This window comes from Pleurodeles waltl, chromosome 3_1 (assembly GCF_031143425.1).
Source record: "Pleurodeles waltl isolate 20211129_DDA chromosome 3_1, aPleWal1.hap1.20221129, whole genome shotgun sequence".
In the NCBI taxonomy this organism is placed as follows: domain Eukaryota; kingdom Metazoa; phylum Chordata; class Amphibia; order Caudata; family Salamandridae; genus Pleurodeles; species Pleurodeles waltl.
In genome coordinates, this window is record NC_090440.1 from 661,669,200 (window position 1) to 661,696,995 (window position 27,796).

The 27,796-nt window shown below is 43.4% G+C and overlaps 1 long non-coding RNA gene across 1 annotated transcript in view; it reads right to left on the reverse strand.

Annotated features, from left to right (window-relative positions):
• Positions 1-701: 701 nt before the first annotated feature.
• Positions 702-27,796, reverse strand: part of LOC138283244 (uncharacterized) — a 58,600-nt gene continuing 31,505 nt past the window's right edge. The window contains exons 2-3 of the long non-coding RNA XR_011201148.1: positions 10,516-10,597; positions 702-761 (exon numbers count right to left, since the gene is read on the reverse strand). This is a non-coding gene — a long non-coding RNA (uncharacterized lncRNA). The remainder of the gene's footprint in view (positions 762-10,515; positions 10,598-27,796) is intronic.

The following is a 27,796-nucleotide window of genomic DNA, read 5'->3' on the forward strand; positions in this document are numbered from 1 at the left end:
AAGTGCCTGTATGGATTGCTTACTGGCTATGTTAGAGAACGCTGGGGTATGTAACTGTGTATGAAAGTGGCTCTGAATGTGCTGGGTACGTAAATGCTGTGTAGATTTGTATGCGAATGTGTAAGTGCCTCTTTCACCCTGTCTCGATGTGTGAGGTGCTTTATGGTTTTCAAAATAGGTATGTCAGCAGCTAAATCGGTGAGTGACTGGTTTTATACCTGGGTGTGTGGTTGTCTACATCTGTGTGTAACAGAGTTATTCCTGGATACAGATATAGCTCTATATCTCTCTGTGTGAATCACACAGTGCCTGTATGGGGTTGTGAAAGAGTAAATTAGTGCATGTATATGTGAGTAAATGTGTGCGTAACTACTCTGTGGCTATACCAGTATGGTGATCAAAATCACTTTTGTAAATAAGTACCTGCCTGTGTTTCCAAATGGGTACACATTTTATACTATCCATTTATTTACTGTAATCAATCATCTACGTCTACTTCCAAAACACATTCATTTTTGGTCTTTAAATATTTGTATTGTTCCTTTTCTGTTCACTGTACTTTTCCTTATTGTCTTCAGGTACCCTCCGTACTATATTTCCTTTTACTCTTGTGTACATCCTACATACTTTCTTCCACCTTAGCTACAAACATTCCATTTCAAATACATTTTCTTTTTAAAAGTACACCTTAATTCACATACCTGTAAAGTTTATTTGCTGTTCTCCAAATCTTTCCCAGTATCAGTTAGAATTTCTTCTCACTGCAAATGTGAAGTCACAAGTAAAAGAATGGTATACCATTAATGGGAACCGTTTCATCTCTGCTTTCAGTGATGCTGATGTAGACAACAAATCACAACCTTCCTTTCATATTTGAATTTTGTTATACCACTTCCAAATAGTCAGTCTTTTTTACCCCTTTGTAGGACACCTATTCAGAAGCCCAATTCTGTAGGGGTTTTGGGAAGATCCACTGATCCGTCGCAGCACTTAGCGAGGTCTCCCCATGTAAATCCTTGGCACATCCAGGAGCCCATAAAACCATTTAGTAAACTGCTCATAAAGCATGGCATTTATCATCTACTTTCTAAAAAGTACCAAATTTCTGCACTCCTTATTCACCATTATTTTTCGTGCCATTCTCCTTTACACTCTAGTCTTTTGCGTCCCCTTCCCCCACACTATTCCAGCTCTGTTTCCATGACTCAAACATTCTCTGCCACCACTAGGACAAAAGTTCACAACACTTTCTGTCAGCAGCATACTGGCTTCAAAATCAACTGTAGCAAGTGTGGTTGTCTGTATGGAATTATAAGCATATCCCAAACAGCATAACTGTTTTTTTTAACTAAAGCCAATCACACATGAAGTAACTTTTTCCTCATTATCACTACCTACCTTATTTTATGCAGCTGCACATTTACATCATCCAAACAAGTATGTTCTTTTAAAGTTTAGGTGCTGTCCCCCATTTTAACTGCCTTTCATTCTGAAAACTGTCTCATTCAGTTGCAGCCTTCTACTTTGTGCTACTCCTGCTTGCCTCCAAAATGGTCAGAGTGTGGAACGTGGGACATGGTGTTGTGTTTTGGGCCAGAGAGACTGAAAGAAAAAGTGGCATTGACAGGGACTTGGGTTTACCTAATGTCGACATTACTTGAGTTGGCTGAAGAGGGTAAAAAGTGTCATCAGTTACTGCCACTGGTTGAAAGCATTATGGACTGCCAACATCCAGACCTCCTGCTTGTGCACTGTGGTGGCAATGACTAAGCACAATTACTGGGGCAGGACTGGAACTCCTAATGAAAGATACCTTTGGTAAATTAATTGCAGTTCTTTCATACACTGCTTTAGTAGTCTCAAACAGTTGTCAAAGGCAGAAGTGGAAGTGGTCATCTGAATTCTGCCCACAGATAGACAAATCCAGGAAACATGTCAATAAAACAGTTTCTGCATTCCTCAGTGACCATAACATGGGATCTATATAGCACAACAATGTACCCTTTGATATGGACGGAATATATAGAAAGGATGGAGTTCATTTCACAGAGATAGACAGCAGGGTGTTCCTCAACAACTTGAAAGACTGCATCCTGTTTTATATGTAGTTTCCATTTACACATCATAAACACAAAGGCTCTTTCATAAGCCAATCCTCTTTCCATGGACAGGTTTGTTTAATTTTCAATACTTATTAAAAAAATCTCATTAAGATACACGGATCCATTGTGGATTCACAAACCAAGAACACTCAACCAATACACAACAGCAACACTTAAGGATGTATTATAGCCTTAGAACCCGCCGTAGCGGGCTCTACCGGCTATTAAAGGCCTGCTCCCGAGTTAAATGCCCGAGCCGAAGGCGAGGGCATTTAACAAGGGAAAGGGCCTTTAATAGCCGGTAGAGCCCACTACGGCGGGTTCTAAGGCTATTAGAACATTCTGCCACTCAGGGCAGAATGTTCTCTTAAAAAAAACAAATTGCTCACGGAGCCCGAGGGGATTAGAATCCCCTCGGGCTCCATGAGGCTTTGTTCACAGCTGCTGCTGTGAACAAAGCCCATTGGAATGTTGGCGCTGCGGGCTTTTACCGGCCAGTAAAAGCCCGCAGCACTCCATTGTTTTCAATGGAGCTGCCAACTTCCAATGTTCTAATTGTTGGTAAGTAACTAGTTTTATAAGTGTATAAATGGGTGTTTCAGTGGTGCTATGGGTCTCTGACTATCTGAGTAGGTCTGTGAGTGGGTGTGTGATTGTCTGAATGGGTCTGAGAGTGGGTTAGTGAGTGTTGAGTGGTTCTGTGAGTGGGTGTGTGAGTGGGTCTTTGAGTGGGTCTGTCAGTGGGCATGTGAGAGTCTGAATGGGTCTGTTGGTGGGTGTGTGAGTATTTGTGTGGCTCTGTGAATGGGTGTGTGAGTGCCTGTGTGGGTCTGAGAGTGGGCATGTGAGTGTCTGAGTGGGTCTGTTAGTGGGTTTGTGAGTGTGTGGGTCTTGAGTGGGTGTGTCAGTGTCTGAGTGGGTCTGTGAGTGGGTGTGTAAGTATGTTGGACTGTGAGTGGGTGTGTGTCTGAGTGGGTCTATGAGTGGCTGTCTGAGTGGGTGTTTGAGTGTCTGAGTGGGTTTGTGAGTGGCTGTGACAGTGTTTCAGTGGGTCTGTGAGTGGGTCTATGAGTGCCTGAGTGGATCTGTGAGTGTCTGGGTGGATCTGTGAGGGGGGGTCTGTGAGTGTTTGTATGGGTCTGTGAGTGGGTGAGTGAGTGTCTGCGTGGGTCTGTGAGTGGGCGTGTAAGTGACTGGGTAGGTCTGTCAGTGGGCATGGGAGTGTCTTTGTGGGTCTATGAGTGGCTGTGTGAGCGTCTGAATGGGTCTGTAAGTGAGTGTGTGATTGTCTGAATGGGTCTGTAAATGGGTGTGTCAGTGCCTAAATGGATCTGTGAGTTGACATGGTAGTGTCTGAGTAGGTATGTGAGTGACGTGGGAGTGTCTGTGTGGGTCTGTGAGTGGGCATGTGAGTGTCTGAGTGGGTGTGTGAGTGTGTGTCTGAGTGGGTCTGTCAGTGGGGCATGAGTGTGTCTGTGTGGGTCTGTGAGTGTCTGAGTGAGTCTGTGAGAGTGTGTGTGAGTGTTTGGGTCTGTGACTGGGTATGTGAGTGTCTGAGGGGGTCTTTGAGTGGCTGTGTGTGTGAGTCAGTGAGAGGGTGTGTGAGTGAATGGGTCTGTGAGTGGCTGTGAGTGTCAGAGTGGGTCTGTAAGTGTCCGAGAGTGTCTGAAAGTGGGAGTGTCAGTGTGGGTCTGTGAGTGTGTATGTGAGCATGTGGCTCTGTGAGTGGATGTCTGAGTTTCTGATTGGGTCTGCGAGTGGGCATGTAAGTGTCTGAGTGGGTCTGTGAATGGGTGTGTGAGTATCTAAGTGGGTCTGTGAGTGGGTGTGGAGTGTCTGTATGGGTCTGTGAGTGTCTGAGTGGATTTTTGAGTGGGCATGTGAGAGTCTGAGTGGGTCTGTGAGTGGGCGTGTGAGTGTCTGTGTGGGTCTATGAGTGGACGTGTGAGTGTCTGAGTGGGTCTGTGAGTGGGTGTGTGAGCTTGTGGGTCTGTGAGTGGGTGTGTCATGTCTGGGTCTGTGAGTGGCTATATGAGTAGGTCTGTGAGTGGCTGTCTGAGTGGGTCTGTGAGATGGTGTTTGGGTGTCTGTGTGGGTCTGTGAGTGGGAGTGGGAGTGTCTGAGTCAGTCTGTGAGTGGTTGTCTGAGTGGGTCTGTGAGTGAGTGTGAGTGTCTTGGTGGGTCTGTGAGTGTGTGTGTGTGTTTGGGTCTGTGAATAGGTGTGTGAGTGTTTTGTGGGTCTTTCAGTAGGTGTGTAAGTGTCTAAGTGGGTCTGTGAGTGGCTGTCTGAGTGGGTCTGTGAGTGGGTCTGTCAGTGGGTCTCTGAGTGTCTGAGTGGGTCTGTGCATGGCTGTATGAGTGTCTGAGTGGGTCTGCGAGTGTGTCTGAAAGTGTGTGAGTGGACATGTGAGTGTCTGAGTGGGTCTGTGAGTGTTTGTGTGGGTCTGTGAGTGGGCGTGTGAGGTCTTGTATCCTTATGTTTTGGGGTGCATGAGTGTGTGTGTGTGTGTGTGTGTGTGTGTGCGTGTGTCTCTTAGTGGGTCTAAAAGTGCTTCTGTGGGTTTGTGAATGGCTCTGTGAGTGTGTGTGTTTTTTTACATTTGTGGCCGATCCGAGGATCTGTCACGGATCCACACAGGGAGCCACGCTGAGCGCTGCGGTGGGTCAACGGATCTTGGATGTGGCAAAAAACTTTTTCAGGCAATTTCTTGCCCCTCATACATCCTTTTGACACTGCTCTAACACCCCCATCGGGGAAGAGTACCTCTTCCCTTACCACTTCAATTAAATCACACACAACTTTTCAGTCCCCAGAACCGTTTTCCGATGCTTAAAATGGTGGCTACAACCTCCCTGTCAGTATGCAGCCAGCAAATCAAGGCATTGCTGCCAGTGCAAGAATCCGCGGATTCACCGCAATGGATCCACGGAGGATCCACATCCCTAGAGATAACATTTTCTTTTTTCTTTAATAACTTTGCAACTACTGAACAGATTTACACCAAATCACAAAAAGAGCTCTTTCCGGACCTAAAGCTAGCTTTCTCTCAAATTTGGTGCAATTCCATAAAGTGGTTCGGGCTGTAGTTGTATCTAAAATCCCTATGGGAAATTGCATGGGGAAAATGTGTTTTGGGAACCCCCTTTTTTCTGCCCCCGTTTGATTAATCACTCCGAAACCTTTAACATAGCATTTGAACTCAGGTGCGTACTAGTTTTTTAAATTTTGTGAAGATTCATTGAGCGGGAAGAAAGTTATTGGCAAAATAAAAAATACTTTTTCTATGGAAACTAGGTCCTAACTATACCTACTGGTGACGGCCAGTATGTAATATATATATAAATATATTTATTATGTTGGCATATGCTTAATGTTATAGAGTTGAGTTATAGTTTGGGAGGTTTTACTTGGTGCTGGGGTGGGCAATTTAATTGAAATTGAGAAATGATCTGACCAAGCCAGAGGGGTGGGGGGCAAGGCGGATATACCAGCTGCATTACTAAAAACTAGGTCGATGGTGTGGCCTTTATTATGTGTAGGACCTCTGACCAATTGTGTTAGGTCCAAGGCAGCCATATCAGACAAGAATCATTTAGCCGCAGCATTATCTTGATTCTCTGTGTGAATATTAAAATCACCGAGAATAGTGAAGTTTGGTTTGTTGCATATTAGTTCAGCAACTTGCTCCGGGAATGATTGTAAGAAATGTTGCACTGGACCAGGGGGACGATATACTATGGCCCCTGAGAAACTACACTGAGAATTTAGTAAAATAGAGAAAGACATACTCTCACAGTCTGGCAGATGAAGAGAGCGGGAAGTGACCTTAGCTGATTCCCTAAAGAGGATGGAAACTCCCCCCCCCCCCCTTTTGAAGAGGCTCTATCTAACCTGATTATCGAGTAGTCTTCAGGCAAAGCTAAGTCTACATTGGGTGCCAATCCCTCATGAAGCCAAGTCTCCGTAAGAAAAAGAGATGTGGAGATGTGGGTTTCAGATCGCTCAGAAAGATGTTAATATCAAGATTATAGGTGGCCAGTGAACGACAATTGGCATTGGCCAGGAGGAAAGTACTTTGTGAGGCTATTTAGGGCACATGATCAGTCCTTTTTTCTGATTTGCATGGTGGCAGCACTGTACAGCGCACATACAAAGTAGGAAAAGTGTTAAATTGAGTCTAAGCATAGTATTTTGTATTGGAAGGGAACCCTTCCAGTACAAAACTTATGCTAGACTCACACACACAACTTTGAACTATGGTGTGTGTGTGGCGCTTGGCAGCAAAATTCTGTGACAGCGCTAGGGAGAGGGGAGGAGAGTGCAGTTTCTCTGTAGATATGGCACTCTCCTGCTCTCTCCCTGTCACGCAGAGAAGCGCAGCATTTTTGTGAATCTGGGCCCTGGTGTGCTATGGCTGTGTTTGGCCAGGGCTGGGCCTATCTGTAAATTGCACACATCTGGTTGGGCGTTGGGCCTGGCCTACAGCCATGTTCTGGAAACAACCCTCACTGCCTAGATCTAAGAAATACTTTGATGTGGATTATAGATTACCATGACGAGAACATGAATCTTCTAGCTTGTTTTAGGAGCCATAACTGGTGAATTCTAGTGTTGTTTAGGTTTTGTTTTGTAACCCTAACTGCACTTTAACTGTGTTTTTCAGGGTTTTTTAAATGTATGATAAGGTCTTATATCCAAAGCTAACCATAATTTCCCTTTAGCCTTTGGTTTTCAGTGAATTTATGTCTTTTTAATCACATTCCAATCCAGCTGTTCCCTGCTCCAAACCTCCTATTGACAGCATGCGGCCAGCACTGCTGTTCAAGGCAGCACAGGCAAGAAGATGGGCAAAAGCTCTTGTGGAAGCCCAGGCTACCTGGACATCCCACCAGATGTGGACAGCATTTGGTAATGAGGAGCTTGACGCAAGGCCTAACCGCAGGCCAAGCCCTACAGCAAACCCTCACAGTGCATGGCAGACTAGGCACTGTATTTGTGAAGAACTTGGGGCTTCTAAAAATACTTGCAAGATTTGAAGGTGTAATTACAGGTACACTGATCTGCAAATTTACTGGCAGGTCGGAAAGTTTTCGTTTTCAATAATATCTTTTAAAAAGAAGAAAAATAAATAAAACAATGCAATAATCACAGTGCGGCTGTAACTGGAAGAGACGGTGGGGCATATTTAAAAACCCCTTGCGCCATCAGTGCGTCACGTTTTCTAGGGGGGGTCTCGGGTTGACGCACCGGCGGCGCAAGGGGCTTGTAAATATGCCCCAATGTGAGCCTCAGGGATTGCTCAATGGCTGCAGCTGAGCAAAACTGCATAGACGCATTCTTATTTAGTAGCCAATTACAATGGAGTCGGGTTTTGAACGAGAAGATAGGGGCACAACATTGTACTGGTAATCCACGCATGTGTACTACTGCAGCAAGTACACTCTGCCCCACTTTACAAAGTGCGCTATGCTGATCCTGCAGGTTCTAATCCAACCTCCTCTACCTGACCAGGCTGCCACAGTTAAACCGGTAATTTCCGATAGCAATATTTTGTTACAAGACAGTTAAGAAAAAGCATCGTCAGAATCATTAGGTGTGGCCTTGGCAAACCCGCGAAGTTTTAAACTATTTTTGTAAGCATATACAATTGAAATTAACATTTTAAAATTAAACAAAAGCTAAAAAAAGATATTTGGGAAGCAACTGGTACATCTAAAAAAGTAATTAAAAAAGAAATGAAGGAGAGATTCGTTCACCAGTTTAGCACTGAATTGGACTACTCACTATTTTTAAGTTGTTACTCAGGGTGAAAGAGAACTAACTAATGACTGAAGCGGGATTACTTATTACGCGATGCTTTATGCCCTGGTGGATGGAAGCAAAATGGGAATGACAATTTCAAAGAGCAGTGGATGAAAGGGGTTACCTAAGTCCCTCGGTGTATAGATAAAAGTAAGTATTTTCTTTAGAATGTTTTCGGAATAAACGAGATTGGCGAGACACCTATTGCTTTGCCTTGGGCAAACATAGAAATAGCTCTGGGAGCGATTTCACTTTTCTTTATTGTGTCGCTGAATTTCTCGAAATAAGGTCATATTTGATTTTGGTATCCTTTGGCTCCCTCTGCTGCTAGATGGAGGGACTGCCTACTTCAAATAATGTTTACATTGTGGCCCTCATCTAGGGGGATTTGGCAAAGAGCAGCGCACCAAGGCAACTTGCTGCGCTGCCCTACCACATAGTGAAAGGGCAGGAATGCATTGTATTTATGCAATACAGTCCATTCCTGTCCTTTCCCCCTGTGCTATCGCAGTTTCGGCAGCCTAGTGCCAACGCATGCACCCTAGCACCATAGTGCAAAGGTGCCTGTGTTGTCAGCAGGATTGTTTTTGTGCAGTAAGGGAAGCCTTCCTGCACAAAAACAACCCTGAGAAGTGTTTTGCTCTTGCTATGTGTGCTGCAGATTGCAGCACACATGTGAAGTGTTAAAAGCAAGGAGAAATAAAGTTAATGCTCCTTGTTATGCTTCACCTCGGGAGGTGTAATGTTTTGGCACATTTCCAGGTTTACATGGTTTGTAAATATGGTGATGTGTCAAAATCCATGGGTGTTGTATGGGAACACCCACTGCAATGCCCATGGAACGCTTCCTGAGCTCAGAGTGCGTCAAAGCAGCGATACCTATGAGGCCACTGAAAGCCAATCAAAGTGGCTTTGTATGGCCTCATAGATATGATTTTGTAGTTTGTGCCGCTGGAGTAGGATAAAAAGTGACACTCCAGCAGCGCAAGGGGCTCATAAATATGCCCCTGTGTCTTTTGGATCATCGCAAGTTGGCCTGAGGTGAGTTACTTAGATATGTGACACACTCATCAGCCGTTATGTCACTAATAGCGCAGTAAAACGTGTCACCCACCCAACTTTAAACATGGTCAGTCTTCTAAAAACATAGGATGATGGACCTGTGTTTTTAAATCTTGGGTCAATGCTTAAATTCAACCCCACTTGTTATTTTTTTATTGGCTCCCTTGCTTTCATCTTGCTCTCTAAACATGAAAAACATCTAAGGAGATTGGCGTCTAGCTACTGATTACAAAGTGTTTTGTTGTGAATTCATTTACTCCTAATAATGTAGTCATGGATGTCTTTTGATTTCCCAAAATGTGAATGTTTTCAAAGCTTTAAGGATGGAAATTTAGGATTTGCGAGAAAAAAAAAACGGAATCTCTGCTTAGGTCTCCAGAAGAAGGATCTTGTCACTTAGGGTAATGAGCACCCACTGATTACCGTCTTTGCCCGTGGTCGTAACTCGGCCCCTGCAGCCCCTGCTGTAAATGACCAGTAAGAGACAATCATGTTTTGCCTCCTGCGACTGAGAATTTGAAACTCCCCGTAATTGCATTGCCTGACTATCCTTTTCTGCTGTTCTATTGGTTGCTATGTTAAACCATGCTACACGTATACTTATTCAATTAAAAAAACTAAAGGTTACAGCAATGTTATAGTTGAGTTCACATTTTACTCACACAAAACCAAAGAAATTCAACAGTTATAGTTATCTCAAATAGCTGTAACTGTACCCTAAGGTAACTATAACCAGTGCCCCCGCCATGCAGTTTTCACCTCAATAAATTTACTGCAAATGTTACAGTGATATTATCAATGATCTCATAGAAGATGTCATCAGTGATGTAATATCGTGGGTAATTAGCAGTGTATTAGCAGATGTTGTATACCACTAATGTATATGGGGTGGGGCTAAATGGTTGGGGCATCTAGCCTATTTTACATGCTCGCAGTATCACTACATAAGATATTGTGCTCAAAAGAGCAAGGATGCAAACACCTCCATCGAGGATTACAGAAAGCTGGTTTAGAAGACCTTGCAGGACTAGTTGTTACATCAGACTCTAGTTTGGAGGATGTCCAACTAAGTCAAGAGGAGGCGGGCTGAAGGAGAAATTATGGGAGGAAAAACCAGAGAGCGTGAGCGAGGAAGTAGATCAAAGGACACAGCGAGAGCCACGAGAGACAACAAAAGATGGAAGGGACGCCAGGATGAGGCCGGGAGTCACCCGACCCAACAGCAGGAGAAACCAGCAGGAGAACAAGATATCCCACCACATTCCAGGAGGAACGTGGCTCCTGCAGGTATGGGATCGCAAACGCAGCCAGTACGGGAGGTTTAAGGGCCGCAGGATGAGCAGAACAGGGGAGGGCCCTGAATAAACAGTGCATGCACGTTATACATGTGTCTGCCAATATTAGACGACCCCAATACACACCGGGGAGCACAGGGGAGACACCAGCTGTAGCAGGTATCGAGTTGCATGGGTGAAAGTCACGGGTGAACCTGGTCCCCTCACAATCCATCTCCTTCCCTCTCAATTCTGAAAACCGCAATACACTTACCTGGAGATCTGTCCCTCTTGTCTTTCCTGAGGCCCACATCCAGCCCAAAGCGCTCAGAGGAAAGAAGAGTAAAGGAAGGAACCTAAGAAGAACAGAAAAGACAAAAGGAGGCAAAGGAACGGGGGGTGAACAAACCACCACTTATGATATAAAAGAAACATGTTCTGTTGTGCAGTAGCAACTAACAGTGAAAAGCAAAATTAAAAAAAGAAAGATCCAACATCACTTACCTGAACCTGGTCTGTCCACTTACTTTCCCATACAACCAAGAGTTGAAGGCCCCGGAACCCCACGACAGAGAGGCAAGTGCTTCTTTGTTTAGTGGAGATGTGATCATATTTCTACAAATCAAGAACGCGTCTCCCAAATCGGCGGGAAACTAACTTATGGGGCATTTTAGTAAACTGTCCATCACCCTGGGAAAAGGGCAGGAAGACATTGCATACCACTAATGTATATGGGACGGGTCTTCTAGGCAATTTTATATGCTTGTACTATCATTACATAAGATATTGTGCTCAAAAGAGGAAGGATGCAAGCACCTCCATCGAGGATTACAGTTGACTTTTCAAGGTGGAACTGCTGAGAAAACACACTTGCTTTGCCTTGAACATTCTCAAGACGTCAGGATGAGTTTTACTTTACAGAAGCAAGTGATTCTTGTTTGGTGAAGATGTGGTCATATTCCGTTACATCAAGAATGTGTCTCCAAAATCAGTGGGAAACGTGCTTGCAGGGCATTTTAGTAAGCTGTCTTTCACCTTGGAAAAAGGGCGGAAAGACGTTGCATACCACTAATGTATATAGGGTGGGGCTTCCAGGCCATTTTACATGCTAGTCGCATCACTACATAAGATATTGCACTTGAAAAAGCAAGCATGCAAACACCTCCATTGAGGATTACGAATAATTTTCCAAGGTGGAACTGCAGAAAAAAACACTTGCTTTGCCTTGGACAGTTGCAAGACGTTAGGATGCTTTATACTTTACATATGTAAGTGCTTCTTTGTTTGGTGGAGATGTGGTCATATTCCTGTACATCAAAAACGTGTCTCCAAAATTGGCAGGAAACGTGTTTACACCAATGGGGGTGGTGGGGGAGCCTCAAGGCCCCTGCAGTCCAAGCCAGCTCGCTGCCTCCTGCGGGAGACAACATTGCTCCTGCACACAGGGAGCTGCTAAATATGCAGCTCCCTGCATGCGGGAGAAAACTTTCATCTGTTTCCCCGCTAGCATGACAGTGGGCAAGGAAACAGATAAAAACTCTGCTCCCAGCAAGCGGGAGTTTTCATGCTCCCGCATGCTGGGAGCAGAGTTAGTTTGCTCTCACTTGACGTAAGCTGACTCAGCTCCCACCAAGCAAAAGCATACAGCTATCTCCCAAAGAGTGGGCACTTCAGGAGATAGAAGGAGCCGGCCCTGGGTGGTGGCGATCCTCAGGGCCACTAATGGCTCTAGTAAAGGGGCTGCACCCACCCCTACACTTTCTTTTAAATGGGCCAGCCTAGGTGAGGTGGTGGTTTTAAAACTTAGATTTGGTCCGGGGGAGGAGGTGGTCCATGGGGCTGGAGGTCCACAAGGACCCCCTCCTTAATGCATAATTTAGCCCCAGGGAGGGGTGGTGGTGCCTGGGGCATAGTAAATCCCTAGGAGGGAGGTCTTTGTGGCCCTCTAATTTTTTTTTAAAAGCCCCATGTTAGTAATGGTCCCTGGAACCCTGAGAGTCCGCCTGCCCCCCCTGTATATTTTTTGTTATATGGCCCCGGGGAGGTGGAGCTCCCCAGGGCATTTCAGAGCCCTTGGAGGGGGGCTGTGCACCTCGTCCCATTTTTATAAATGGCTCATGCCCTCGAGACCTGGCGCACCTGGGGGCTAAATTGAGAACAACCGCAGGAGACTACACTTGTTTTTGTTTTTTTACATTTTCAGCAGATTCGCAGACCCTCTGTGAATTTCACCAATTTTTTAAAGAAAACAATTATTTTTTGCCCTGGCGGCATCCCAGGGGGACCCCAGCACCAAGGCTAGGAGGTCAGGGTATTTCTACCCTGCCCCCTTTTCTTTTATTTACATTTGGTTGGGGACTCGGCTGAAGCCAAGTCTGAAAATGGCTGCCAACACTTACTGGTTGAAGTGTTGGCAGCCAATCAGATATCAGCATGGAGACTGTTGGATCCGCAGAGGATTCGTATCCCTAGATATATATATATTTCTTTTTCCTTTAATACTTAATTACTGAATGGATTTACACCAAATCACAAAAAGCATGATCTGCGTACCAAGATCTACCTTCCTGTCACATTTGGTGTAATTCCATTCAGCAGTTCGGGTTGTAGCAGTGTCTAAAGACCCTATGGGAAAATGCAATGGGGAAAACATGTTTTGGGATCCCCCTTTTTCTCGGCCCCCACTTGACAGATGACCCCAGAACTTTTAAAACAGCAGCTGAACCGACGGTCGTATTAGTTTTGAAACTTTTGTGAGGATTCATCAAAGGGCACCAAAGTTATTGGCAAAAGAAAAACAATTCCTAGGGGAAACTAGGTCCTAACTATAATTACCTACTGGCAGCTGCCAGTAGGTAATTATGACGTTTGTTATTATTATTAATATTATTATTATTGATAAGTATGCTGTGTGATTGTGTCCCTTGTTCATGGTAATGAGTGGGGTCCTACAGGGTCTCTGGATTTGAACATTCCAGCACGTTCATTTTAAACAAGTCAACACCTAATATAGAAGAGCGCAGCCACGGTGGGGCTGGATTGTACGTGCCACACTCCATATAGGGAAAGGCCCCAACTGCTAAAACGTTCTTCCATTCTGAACAGACCTAATGCTAAGCTCTCCTAAATGAGCTCAACCAAAGACGTCACCAGAAAGTTAGAGTAAACACATAAACGGCAAACTGTCACACATTTCTGAGGGCTATGGAGGTCGAGGGTAACAGCTCGCTTTGCAGCCCTATTATCAGAAGAGTCATCATAGTATTTATCAAGGGGAAGTAATACAACAGAGTCGTGGCAATAATAGTATTTTTATTCTGATGAAACTGCCAAACAACCAAAAGCAGTGAAACGGGCGCACCTATTACATGCATGTAACTACTTATCTCTGCTCAGAGAAAGCGAAGACTGAAAAGTAAGAAGTTTTAGTGATTGGAAGGTGCTTTAGTAATATTCATATCAAAGAATGATAGGCCGCAGACTCAGTTACTTTCATAACCACTTCAACAGACTAGGTCTGAAAAAAATAATACGCTGGCAACGTGCCTTGCTGCCTATAAAAAAACATGTTTACTAAAAGAAAGGATATACCTACCTCCTCCGTATTACTCACCTTAACTTTACCCCAACAAATCCATCTCAACTAACCACATCTATCCGCCGTAGGTGTCGCTTGCTTTTCTTGGCCTCATTAAACCTGTACCCATTTTCCTTGTCCATTTGGATCCCTTCCCAGATCTCCTACCTCAGGTCTCATCCATTTCTAACATCCCTGCTTCAGCTGGTTCCTTTGCTCCATTCAAACCCCCAACCACCAGATCGCCGGGTTTATTGTCTCCTCCTCCTCTGTCATGCAAAAAAGACGTGTCCTACCGGTGGCGATAACCATAAGAGTCTACAAAGGAAAAATGCCACTTCGTGCACAGTGGATAGGTAAAGAAGGCCGAAGCTCGTCCTGTGCACTGCCTAAACCACTTTACTGTGCCCCCAACTTCCGCCTGTGACAGGGCCCACTACCTCAACTGAAGGAAGCACTGCGGGGGGAGATATCGCCACCTAACCTTCCTGCGTGTATGCCTCGTGCGAGATAGGGCAAAGCACGGCATACGCCCAGGTAAGTGTGAATGGTCACATTAGTAGAGCATGTCTCAAAAACTGAAGTTAGCCTGGCAACATGTGCCTTACAGGCTATAAAACAACACTCGGTCTCAAACCCCGTTCGGGGCCCGTGGGTCAAGCAGGAGCTACTGGGCCTCAGCTGAGGGGGCATGAGTCATCATCTGATGCCCTGGGATCTGTCCCAAGATGGCTTTCCAAAACGGGGCCACGTACAACTCTTCTGCGCTTGATCCTCGGTGGTGGTGCTAATAACAAGCAGTCACAGGCTTTTGGATGAGGTAATGTAGAGTGACTCAGAACTATAACTACGGAGAATCTACTTTAGTTTACTAAAGAAAAGAACTTTAATATAAATATAAAACCTAAAAAGGCAAACATCAGACTAGAGGGACAGTTTCTTTACTGGTGCTTGGGCTACTGCGTCTCGGATCGTGGTTCCCCTCTCCCATCTTCTCCTCGGTGTCCCTCCTTGGTACTGAGCCGGCCTCCCTGATTTGGGTTCGAGTTCCAGAGCAGCTATGAGGGCGCAGGTGTAAATTACCCTTTGCTCTAGTCCATGCCCTCGGTTATTATAAAACAGTCCCCACTTCTCAGTCGTCACCACTGCAGCAGTTGATCAGTCCTTTTTGAAGGGCCAGCAGGGACCTGAGTCACAGGTCCTTCGTACTCCCTCTCCGGGAGCAAAGACACCAACCGAGGCTCCTCCCGCCTCCGGCAGGGCATGAGCAGGCACAGTGGAGTTTGCCACTCCAAGCCTTTGCCTGGGCAACGATGTGGTCTTCCGGTTGACGGCGATCCTGCTTCTGGACTTCGGTGATTCAGGCGTCGGTCACATAAGTAAAAGGTCAATGTCAACCTCGGCTCATTCCTTGCAGCAGCTTTATTCGCCCTCTGGCAAGTGTTTGCAATAGAGCTGCAAGTAGTGCACAGTGGCACAGTCTGCGAGGTACACCTCTCTAGTAGTCCATTTAGACACGCCTCGGGCACTCTTCTCTGGTGTACTCTTCTTTGTGTAGCAGTATACGCTGCTCTGTCATGCCTCTCTGCTGTGGTGGTATAATCCACTCTTTTTTGACGTGGTTCCAGCCTGGAACTGTTCAGGTGGAGAACCTATGCTACACACTCCTCTAGGGAGGCCCACACATTGCTCTCTTGAATCTTCCTTCGGCCAGTGGACCCACACCACTGTGGTACCCTATTACTCAGGTGACCTTGGGCCAAGGGGAACCATAGCCCTAAAATTCATCAGCATATCCCTAGAACTAAAGCCAATGGGAGCCCTAGCCCCAGGAACCAAACACAGCCCTACCCCTATCAACCATTCCCAGCACTATGCCCCTTGGATCTCACTATAGAATGTCCCCTCCTGGCAACCAGGAAAAACCCTATCCCAGGCAATTTCCTGTTACTTTTCAATTCTTCCTTCTAACCTAGCACTGCCCTACAATCCTTAACCACTAAGGGCCTTTCTGTATATATGCTGCCACCACATTCATCCGCTCTACATAATAATTCTCATTGCCTAAAAATCACAAGTGAACTGTGCCCCCCTGAAACAGCGTGTAATCTTCTGGTGAGTGCTGTATCCTGAGGAACTCTCTCATTTCTTGGTGAAACTTCTCACATGCCTTCTTAGTGCCTCCTGGCATGACGACCATTCTCCATATCTTCCTCTGCCCTAGCTCTGTTCATTTTACATATGTGTCTGCAATAACATCTTGCTCTCTCTTGGGGCCATATGTATCATGCATTTTTGCGATCACAGATTTGTGACCGGAAAAATGCATTTTGGTATGTATGAATTCCAATTTTCGATCAGTACCATGTTACTGAATCGCAATTTGGAATTTGACATACGTACTGATTCGGTATTAGGAAGGGGTGTGTCAAGGGTGTCCCTTCCTAATACCAAATTGCAGCAGTATGTCGGAATGTTTTGTGACTGAAATACGGTTGCAAAACATTCGCATTTTACCACCTACTTCAAGTATGTGGTAACCCACTCGCAAACGGGAAGGGGTCCCCAATAGACCCCTTCCCCTTTGTGAATGTGTGCTAAAAAGTTTAAGAGCAGGCAGTAGTCCTATGGACTACTGCCTGCTCTTAAAAAATGAAAAGAAAATGTTTCATTTTTTTTTTAAAGATTGCTTTATTTAAAAACAATCACAGAGATGGTGGTCTGCTGAGCCATGCAGGCCACCATCACTGTGATTTTTGCCTTTTCATAATGAGTTGCAAATTGTGACCTACCTTTTGAATATTAATGAGGTAGAGGTTGATTTGCGAGCCATTCCGAAAGGCTAAATGAAACTTCCGGAGTTTCATACATTTCAATAGCGATTACCTAACTTAACTGTGATTCGCAGAAAATCGCAATCAGTTAATCGCTATTCAAAATAATGATACATCTGGCCCTTAGATCCTTCTTCATAACTTTACCATTATGCACATCACATGCACCAGGGGCCATATTTCCAAATAAGGCACTTTGGGGGTCATTCAGACCCCGGCGGGCGGCGGGAGCCGCCCGCCTGGAGGGAGCCGCCAAATGGCCGCTCCGCGGTCAAAAGACCGCGGAGGCCAGCCCAGCGGGAAACCCCTCCCCACGAGGAAGCCGGCTCCGAATGGAGCCGGCGGAGTGGGTATGTGCGACGGGTGCAGTGGCACCCGTCGCGTATTTCAGTGTCTGCAACGCAGACACTGAAATACAAGGTGGGGCCCCCAGGGGCCCCACGACACCCCTCACCGCCATCCTGTTCCTGGCGGTCGGAGCCGCCAGGAACAGGATGGCGGTGAGGGGGTCGGAATCCCCCATGGCGGCGCAGCAAGCTGCGCCGCCATGGGGGATTCCCAGGGCAGCGGAAAACCGGCGGGAGACCGCCGGTTTTCCTTGTCTGACCGCAGCCAAACCGCCGCGGTCCTAATGCCCTGCGGGGCACCGCCAGCCTGTTGGCGGTGCTCCCGCATCCCCGGCCGGGGTCGGAATGACCCCCTTTATCTTTGTTTGCGCCATAACGCACATTCAAATTTGTGCAATGGGTGCAAACAGTGACAATGCATCCTATTACTGATAATGTGCTACCCCTAGTGCAAACACTAACTTGCAGCTGTCCTGCAGGCAGTGCATTAGTGAAATATGGAGCAGCCCCTTGAAAGATCCGCTGCCTTTTTCACTGTGCAGGCGAAACCCGCCAGCACTTCAAAGGAGGGATGGAGATTCCCCCTGCAGGCAGGTGCAGAGAGTAGCAATCCCTGTCTGCAGGGGGTTGTCTGGGAGGTCGACATGATACATTTTCTCACTTCAGATGCCTGCCCTCACTGACCTCTCTGTGGCGCACAGTCAGTGCTCCTCTTGATAGCCAATGTGTTTCCCTCTGAAACGCCCTCTTAAAATAGCGCTGGCTGTATGTGCACGGCACTATATGTGCACCAGCTCTATGCTACGTAAGCGTCAGTGGTCTCTTCTTCAATTCTACAGTGCCCCCAAAGTGCAGTAAAAACAAGTTCACAAGACTGATTTTTTTCTTCCAGATGAAATACCAATAATTCTGGGCAATGATGCCCCCTTACAGTTTCGCCAGCTTCAGCAGCAACTGGCCCCCTCTTCATCTCATCTTTACCAAACCATTATAATGAAATGTGCCTGTCATCCTAGCTGATTTAACTACCTCCCGTGTTTTGCCATGTTTGGGTCCCCACTTTATAAATGCATGTTCTGTGATTCAGAACCAAATCATTCCATTCTTTAGGCCTTGTATACATCTCGCAGCAGTGAAAGGACGAAGAAGATATGCCAAAAAAAGAAACATTATAAAATAGCCCATTCATTAATGACAGCTCTTATCCCTCACTCCTTCTGCTTTCCCCACCCTCATAATTCCATTACCACTTCTGGTCTCTAATAGCCCTTGGTGGAGTCTGATTTCTAATTCCCCAGCCTCCTTATCACAGTTCCACATACACCTACCTAAATCTGCTTTTATAGCTGCTTCTCTCCAAAATGATTGAATTCCATATTGAACTGCGGGAGTTCCAGCAACCCCTCGGCTTTATAAAGAACCATCATGACAGCTTCACGATGCTGATGTAACCCCATGTATAAACATTTGCACCGTAAATTCCCACCGTGATCACCAACACCACAGCCACACTCTGGGCATAAGCTGAGCTCCCTCAGTTTTGGAACCCCCCTTCCTTTACCCTGTGAGCGTTATACATCTTTGAACCCCTCAGGCGAATCGGCACAGTCTTATCTTCCCACAAAACCTCACGCACATAGGTGAAACAAACATGCATCTGCTGTAGAAAAACATATATTTCCCGATACCTCTACAACTCTACAATCACTCCCAATATTTGAAGTGTCAGAGGCCGCCTGCTTCTTTCCTTCGTCCTCCCGATGCCCAGCTTTTCAGCATCCTTTTTCCAAATTTGCCCACTTCATGTCCCCCAAAACATTTCTCATAAAATGCTATGCCAGCTATCTCTGCTGCAAAGGTCACATGAGACAAACCACTGATCATCACCCTTAAGTGCTGTACAACATCCTTTGTTCTGTGTAAAACGCTGTCTTTACCTGCCCCTCATCTCCTGGCTCTATTTGCAACAAATGCCATCCAAGTCTGCTCGTAATTTGCTCTAGTTGAAGTGGTTAATGAACTCTCCAGTAAACGGAACATCCTAACCTTGCTATCGCCCACAGTTCTGGTGGCATTATACTCGTCACTCTGTTTGGTCCTGGTACCAACCCAGAAAATCTCCCATACCGCAAGGCCTTTGAAATGTTATCATCAATTTACGGGCCATGTTATGCTCTAAACAGAATAATATGAGCCAGACATCTTGTAACAATACCTGGAAAATCTGTTTCACTTGTTTAATCTTTTGCTTTGTACCCTTTCATCAGGGCTACTACAACTTTGCTGTCCATTTTAAACTCAATGTTCTTTTTCATCACTTCTTTACCCTCACGCCATTGCAGCCACCACAAGTGGGAAAAATCCCCAAAACACAATACTGCTTCCTTCAGGCAGCCTTTCGGAAGGCCATTGTTTGCACACCATCTGCCAACCCAAAACAGTTGTAAGCCACCAGCTCCTGCTCTGTCTAAAAAAAATATGAGTCTTTCACTCCTCCCCCCCAAGAATAGCCTAGTACCTCCACTGAACTAGCACAGAAAAGCTGTCCACATCCCCATATAAACTCTCGCTTGTGCTCTTAATCTCAGTTTATGGTACCAGCCTTGTACAAATCACGTCTCTTACAAAATGACCTGCTCTCACCATCATGCAAGCAAAGTTTGAGTTGCATACAAAATCTTTAAATTCCTCAGTTCCTTTGTCTTGGCAACTACTGCCTCTGTCAACAGACCGAAAATAACCTGCATATTTTCTATTAATAACCTTACCTCCATTGTCACAGAATGGAGTTAATTCCCAAATATCAAGTGGGAAATTAATCCCTATCATCTTGTGGCACTAGTGGTGCTCCGACTCCTCCAGAAAAAACTTGAAAATGTGCAAAAATAAATTGTCAAAGTAAAAGATCACCGTTGTCATGCCTGCCACAACAGTAAAAACCCACTGCAAAAATTAACATTTCAGACAACATATTAGGCATAAATACATTTCATAAGTAAAGTTTGTCAACTAAAATAAAGACATCAAACTGTACACCCAGCAGTGCAAATAATCCAGGTCCACCAGCGGAGGGTTTGATTGATGTCACTTTTCACCATCTCAGTATCAGCATCACAAATTCTTGTCAATGAAATGGAATCATCCACCGATGCATAGAGCACCAACGCCTCTTTTTCTGAAGTGAAATCATTCACCGACTGCCTTCAGGCTATGACAAATAATGAATCAACCTAAACTCTCCCTCCACCATCTTTAGTAGTAACCGCAGGGGAGAAATAATCAAATCCACCAGTGAATCAAGGTTACTGTTCACTGGATTCCACCACCGTCTCCTTCCCCACTTCTTTGCACAGTTTCTACCACACCACCGGTTGTCCTTCCTTGGATGAGTCCATAATGTTCCACTTACCTCTTCTGTCTAGGCCTTCTAAAAATCAATAATGGGTACTTGAAAAAACCTCCTGCAACACAGCAGTAGGATACACACTCCTATATGCTTTAGTGATACCATGTAGCCAACTTTCTTCCATCTTCCATAACCCAACACCCCATACTCCTCCCAACTCCCCTCCTTTAAATCATCTTCCTCATAATCCAGTTCCCTGACAACTTTTTCTCACCAATTGCCCAGTTGTTCCCTACAACCTTTTTTTTGTCCTAGGTACCTCCCCATCACACGCAATCCTGTTTGACAGATCTAAATAATTCTTGTCTGACAGTGTCATCAGACAGGCTGCACTGCTCCCTTTGATATAGGATCCCTAACCCACCACCATTCCCACCAATGACTAGATATCATTGCTGGTCTCATCCACCAGCAATGATTGCTTATCCACTTTATTGATACCCAGCTGATAGGGGTATAGATTGTATGAGTTCCCATGCGCTGCACCATACTCACTTATGACAACCGCCTTTTCCTCCTTGTTACTCTCCACACCTTTGCACACCTGCCTCTCTTTGCCCCCAGCACTTCCACCAGAGACATCCGCTTTGCTCCTCCAAAATTTCGGGACTTTCTCTTTTAGTGTTTTTTGCCCTGCTGCCCGCTTTATCATCAAACCTACCTTAAAGTTATCTGTCCTCTTTTTAAGAGGGATGCCATTTGCCCCTCTTCTCTACCTTCTCTTAACCAAACTCCCTCTGCCATTCTCTGCCGCTTGATCCTTCCAAGGAAGAGGAAGCTCACCCTTGACACCAACTGCACCAAGTAGGTCCCCATCTTCACCCTCTGCATTGTGGGCAGCACTAATTGTGAGTACTCTTGAGTGTCCCCTGCCTCTCATAGAAGGCACCAAGCTCAATATCATGACAGCGGCCTCCCTTGTTGCCTCAGAAACTATCCCCTCTGTGCCACCAACTTGCTGTATCGCCCCTCTCAGAGCTCTTCAGACTGTCCATTCCCTTCAAACCAAAATTGCAATATGACATGAGCCGTAGAAATAGAAAAAGGAAAGTAGTCTAATATTGCTGTGCATATAACTGTATTTGTCAAATCAACTATTACGCTTTTGCTTTGACGAACATCCATTTCAGACAGGCACATATTACCATGCACCATGTCACTGTACCACAGTATTAGGCAAAAACTGATTGTCCCATGTGCTGGAGTCTTTTGGCCTCTAAAAGGGAAATGTTTATGCAGATAAAAAAAAATGTACGTATATGCACTGAAAATAACAGTTAAAGTGAAGTTATGGTTAGAGCAGATTACAAGATAACAATATACTCAGAAATTCACATAGAACTGTTAAAGTACAATTATGGTTACACAGCAAACAAGAACGATTGAAATTCATTAGTTTTGGTTAGCTTTTCAAAACATAACTCACACAACAGCCACACAAACCATAGCATGCACACCAAATGCAATATTCATTAACTCACCCTTTAGGTGACATAGGGCCAAATGTATGTGGCATTTTGCATGGCGCAAACTGCTATTGCAACTCGTTTTCCTTTAAGGAAAACGGGCTGCAATACAAAAAAAACTGCTTTATTTAAAAAGCAGTCACAGACATGGAGGTCTGCTGTCTCCAGCAGGCCACCATCCCTGTGAGTGCAGGGAATCGCTGAGACACCGTTCTGCATCCGATTTTGTGACTCGGAAATTGCGAGTCGCACCGACTCGCAATTTCCGATTCGCAAAATCGGACATTGCTACATCTGGCCCATAGTGTGAATGGAACAACTATATATGTGGTATTATGTATTAGGTTGAGTAAGTCTTGTTCTTCAATTACTTTTTTATGTGTTGTTACTTATTGGCATAAATATTGTGAGGTCATAAGCACTGCATTTGGTGTGTGAGTTACAGTCTGCATGGCTGTTGTGCAAAAAATGGGCTGTGGTGATAACGATCCCATGCTATTGCCTTTTTTAATGCTTTCTCCCCCAAATTCTGGATATGCCAGATTCTACCTCCCACATAGACTGGTTCACAGTGCTAATACTTCAGCTTCCTCACAGAAACCCTGAAGAGTAACAATTATTTTTTTGGAATATCCATATTTATTGGGAATAATCAAAGCGGTTAAGGTAAAGATCAAATTACCTGGTCTGGTTTCAACTTACATTTTTGTCAAGATTTGGCTAAATCCTCATAGGATTGTAGGAAAAGAGTACTGACAATGCATCTTGCTCTGCGATATCCAATTTCTTGATTCAGACTTTTTTATCCATGTCTATTTAAAGGTACAGATAAGAAAAAAACGACAACACCCGAAGATCCATATATATTACAGAAATTCTTGAATAATCGTAGAGATGAACAATGGATACATCAAGACTTTCTGCTAGTTGAATTTCTAATCCTCATATTTTGTTGCTCATATGTTATTCATTCTACAGCATTTTACATTATTCATCTGTTAATTTCCTATGATTTTGCAGCATATTTATAAAACAACGTGTTCAATAAATAAACTATTCTCTTGTCTCTCCCTCAGGTGTCTTCTTTCATGTATTGAGTTCATCCATTTCCTTGTCGTTGGTCTTTTTCCCCTCGGAGCCTGCACCGGATCCTGAGCGTGTCGCCCTCTTCCTGTGGTTCCGTAATCCCTACTGATTTGTTTGTTCATAGGTATGTTTCACATGTTTTCCTGTTTTGTTGTATTTTATTAACTCTCTTTATTTCTCCTTATCTTTTTCTTCTTTGGTATTCCAACTATTCTTTTTTTCTCCTTCCTCTTTTCTAATAACTCTTCTTTCCATTTTTATATCTTTTCTCATAATCTGTCTAGCTAGATGTTTTTCATTTGCAGCATATTTATCATTTTTGTATAAAATGTAATTCTTTCATCAAAGTTGTACTTACTGGTTGCCTTTACGAATAACCTCTTGGAATGTTAGAGGGGGTGGGTTCAACTATTAAAAGGCAAACAGTTTTATCACATTTGGCTACAGTGAGAACTGATGTGGTTCTGTTACAAGGAACTCATCTGGTACAAGCTGAAGTTAATAAACTGGCTTGAACGTGGGTGGGACAGGTAATTTTCATTTCCAGGCTCCGGTGTAAAAAATTGAGTTGTTGTTCTATGTAAAAAAAATCTCTGGATGTTCACTTGATATCTCAGGATTGTGATGTAGATGGCGATGGCTTATTGTAAAATTGATTATTATTAAAAGTTCCCTTTTCTATATTTAACATATATGCACCTACACATCCTGACAAAATGTGTTGGCCTGACATTTCACATAATTTAATGTCTATTTCAGATGATTACTTGATTTTAGGTGGAGATTGCAGAATGGTCGTGGATCCTTTTGTTGACCGTAATTCTAAAGTTATATTTATCCCTTTCAGTATTCACAAATAATTTATAACAATGATAAATCAAAGATCCCTGGTGGATACTTGGAGACTATGTAATCTGATATTGAGAGAATAAACCTTCTTCTCCCAGGTACACTCTTCTCAATTCAAGATACATCATTTATTATTTATTCCGAGGACCGCCACACTCATGTTGATGGTTGGACCGCAGCAACTTTGGCGGTCTGACCACCCAATTACAACCCTGGTGGGCAGACCCACCAGGGGACCGTCATGCCCCCGAGAACATGGTTCCTGACAGCATGGTGGCAGACGAGCTTGTAACCAGCCAGGGCGGCTGCACTCAGCACCACCTGGCTGATTACAACTCCTCATTCCGCCAGCCTTTTCATGGCGGGGACACCGCCATGAAAAGCTGCTAGAAAGCCAGAACCATGGGATACAGGGGGGGCCCTGCACTGCCCAGCACCGCACACCACGGGGCGGCTACTGCAGACAGTGCACATTCTGAGGGTGCTGGAGTGTTAGGATATTGGCCTTGACTCCCTTAAAGGAGCCAAAGCCAGTATCCTAAAATTGTTCCTGACAGTCAGCCTGACCGATCGAGTATTACAATGTTACAGCCGATGAGCCCAGCAGGAACATTGTAATATGCTCGGGGGTAGCGCATCACTATGGCGGTGGCGTCCTCTCTGTGAGTTTGGTGGTCCTGTGGTGGGACCGACAAACTCATAATGAGGTCCTAAATCTTTACATTCACATCTTTTTAATTTAGAGATTGATTCAATCTTAAATTCTGATCTTGCACCAGTTATTGTGGATTTAGATGTACTCCCTGCATCTAAAGGTAATAAAAGACAGAGATTGAATACATTTCTTCTGTTGGAGATAGTTTACTCAAAGTTTTGAAACTTTTGCACAATACTTTTTCCTTTTAAATAATACTTCTGATAAAAATACTCAACTTCTGTGGAATTCTCTTAAAGCATTGGCAAGGGACATCATAATTTCATATGTATCCAAAAAACAGAAGATAAATATTCAAAAGTCATATGAAATGATAACATCAAAAATTGGAACACTTACATTTTACTACTAAATCCAAATTCTGTCATGATGAATTAATTAAATGTAAATTTCAATTTAACAAGCATTCAACTGAAGATACAGTATCATATTTACTTAGATCTAATGCTAAGTATTAGGGAGGTCAGAACAAGGCAAGTAAACTCTTTTAAGATTAAAAAAGAAGGAATTGAATTGAATCCATTCTAACGGATTATAATGTTTTGCTTCTTAAGAATTCTGAGATCTTGGAGGAATTTAAAAATATGACTCTAAAGTGTATAACACCTGAATTACCCCTTTCTTCGGCTTATTTTACACAAAATTCAGCCCCTGTTCCAAAAGAATATGATTCATATACTGATACTGATTTTTCTCCTTTGGAAGATGAAATCACCACTGAGATTCCTAGGGCAGTTAACTTGATTTTAAAAAGGCAAAGCCCCAGGTACTGATGGATTTTTAGTATAATGTTATCTTCATTTCCCAAACTTTCATCTACCCAAAATGTTTAAGTTATTTTCCTTCTTTATCAAGAATAATTCTGCAGGTGTAACATTTCAGGATGCCCTCATTTGTCTCATCCCCAAATATGATAAAAGTCTTAAACTATGTAAAAATTATAGACCTATATTTCTAGTCATTCAGATTTTAAACATTTTACAAAACGTATTGGTCTTCACCTTGATCCACTGTTACACAAACTGATAGAATGTAAACAAACAGAATTTGGTAAAGGAAGACATTCATCAGACAATACCAGTTTATTGTCTAATATATTAAATACGTCTAATAAATGTAAGCACTCATTGGTGGCTATATCACTCAATGCTAAAAAAGCATTTCATCTAATGAGTTGGTCTTTTATTTTTTATTCACTCAAGTGGTTTTGGTTATAACCCTTACTTTCTTCTTTGAGTTTATTTTTATATTTGTCTTCAACAGCTTCTGTATATGTCTTACATCCTCTTTGTTCTCATTGAATAGAGGAGTTAGACAAGGGTTTCTTCTCTCCACTCCTCTTATTATTCATGCTTTAGAATTTTTCTTACTTAAAATTCCATATAATCCAGTTATCACTGGATTTCAATATGGTGAGAAACAGGTGAAATCGGCAGTGTACGCTGATGACATTTTGACGTTCCTATCTAATACGACCTCCCCTCTGTCAGCATTTCTTATTGAAATCAATACTTTTACTATGATTTGACGAGATACACTTAATTCTGATAAGTGTGAAATTCTCCTTCTTATTAAATTTTGCTTTACACATTAATTTGTTTGCTTTAATTTTGGTTGGACTCCCCAGAAAATTAAATACTTGGAACGATAGTTTGCGGATAGTATAGAAGTCATGATTTCTGTTAATTTCCATTCAGTAATGACAAAAGTTTCAGCTTTAACATCTAGATGTAATCCACTGTTTTTTCATGGTAAGGCATATTTGATTAAATGAAACTGATGCTTGTTACAAATATTTGTTTTATTCTAGTTAAGATTTCTGAACAGATACCATGTTGGCATTTTAAAACAATACATACCATTGTATCTAAATGCCTATGTCATAATAAAATACCTTCGATGTTTCTTACAAAATAAAAATGTCCTAAAGAATTGGGTAGAGTTAATTTTCCCAACTTTTTTTCTTATCGTACTGCTTTCATCATAACTCAGTCTAAATAAATACAGATAACAATGTTGATACTCCTCCATTATGGATAAAAATTGAATTGTCCTTTATCCTTCTATTCTCATTCCATGAATTTTTAGTACTTACTCAAAAACCTTCCTTCCTATCCGTTCTTATTCTTACAAACGTGCAGAGAACATTACTTCCCATTTTAGATATTCATCTAATTGAACTGGAGACATTTTAGAATATTCCTCATGTTCCAATAAATGCATTAAGTTTAAAGGTAGAACCAATTTTTGAAAATCTTGGAAAGGCAAAGGTCTTTTATGGCTTAAACAAATTGCTGATAATGATACATGTATATCTTTCCAACACTGTCTCACAAACAATACAGTCCCCTTCTTCCACAAATAGGTTGGATGTTTCTAATTTACAACTCTCACATCTCATGGTATTATCTTCCTCTACATACACACTTTAAAGATCTCTTTATGCACCCATTGTTTCAAGATATAAGACACAAATTGAACTCCAATGGGAAAAATATTTTAGCGTATATTGGTCAACACAATTTTAGACTAAAATTTGGATCAAAATCCGTAAATCCTCCAGAGTAACAAACGTCATTCAAACATTATTGTTTTTTATATAATAGACTCCTAATCACACCTTTTTCATTAAATAAAATAAATTCCACTTTTACTTCCGATTGTTGGTCTTGTGAAACAAGCCCGGCTGATCCGCATCACATGATATTCTCCTGTACTCTTGCACATCAATTCTGGCTCAGTGTATGGAAGCAAATTAATTATATATTTCCTATCAGTGTTCCTCTCTCATACTTGAATACCTTTTTAGGTAGTTTATTAGATGAATGGAAATGTTTTTGCTTATACTGTTGATATCATTGATTTGTTACTAGCCTTTCGACAAATAACCAAAAAGTGGAAGGACACATCAGCTATTTCCTTTCAGGCATGGTGGCATGCTATTTGTAACATTCATCATCTAGACAGAGCCTACGTTCAACCCTTGACTTTAGCTATACTAAGAGACACTATTTGTTCACCAGTTAGGGTTTTTATAGACTCATTTACTCAATCTGCCAGTACTCACCTTGCATCAATTAAAGAATTTAACAACTCCTTTGAATGTTCCTGTATATAGATTTAGGGGGTCATTCTGACCCTGGCGGCCGGTGACCGCCAGGGTCACCGACCACGGGAGCACCGCCAACAGGCTGGCGGTGCTCCCAAGGGCATTCTGACCGCGGCGGTTCAGCCGCGGCCAGAAAGGGTAAACCGGCGGTCTCCCGCCGGTTTAC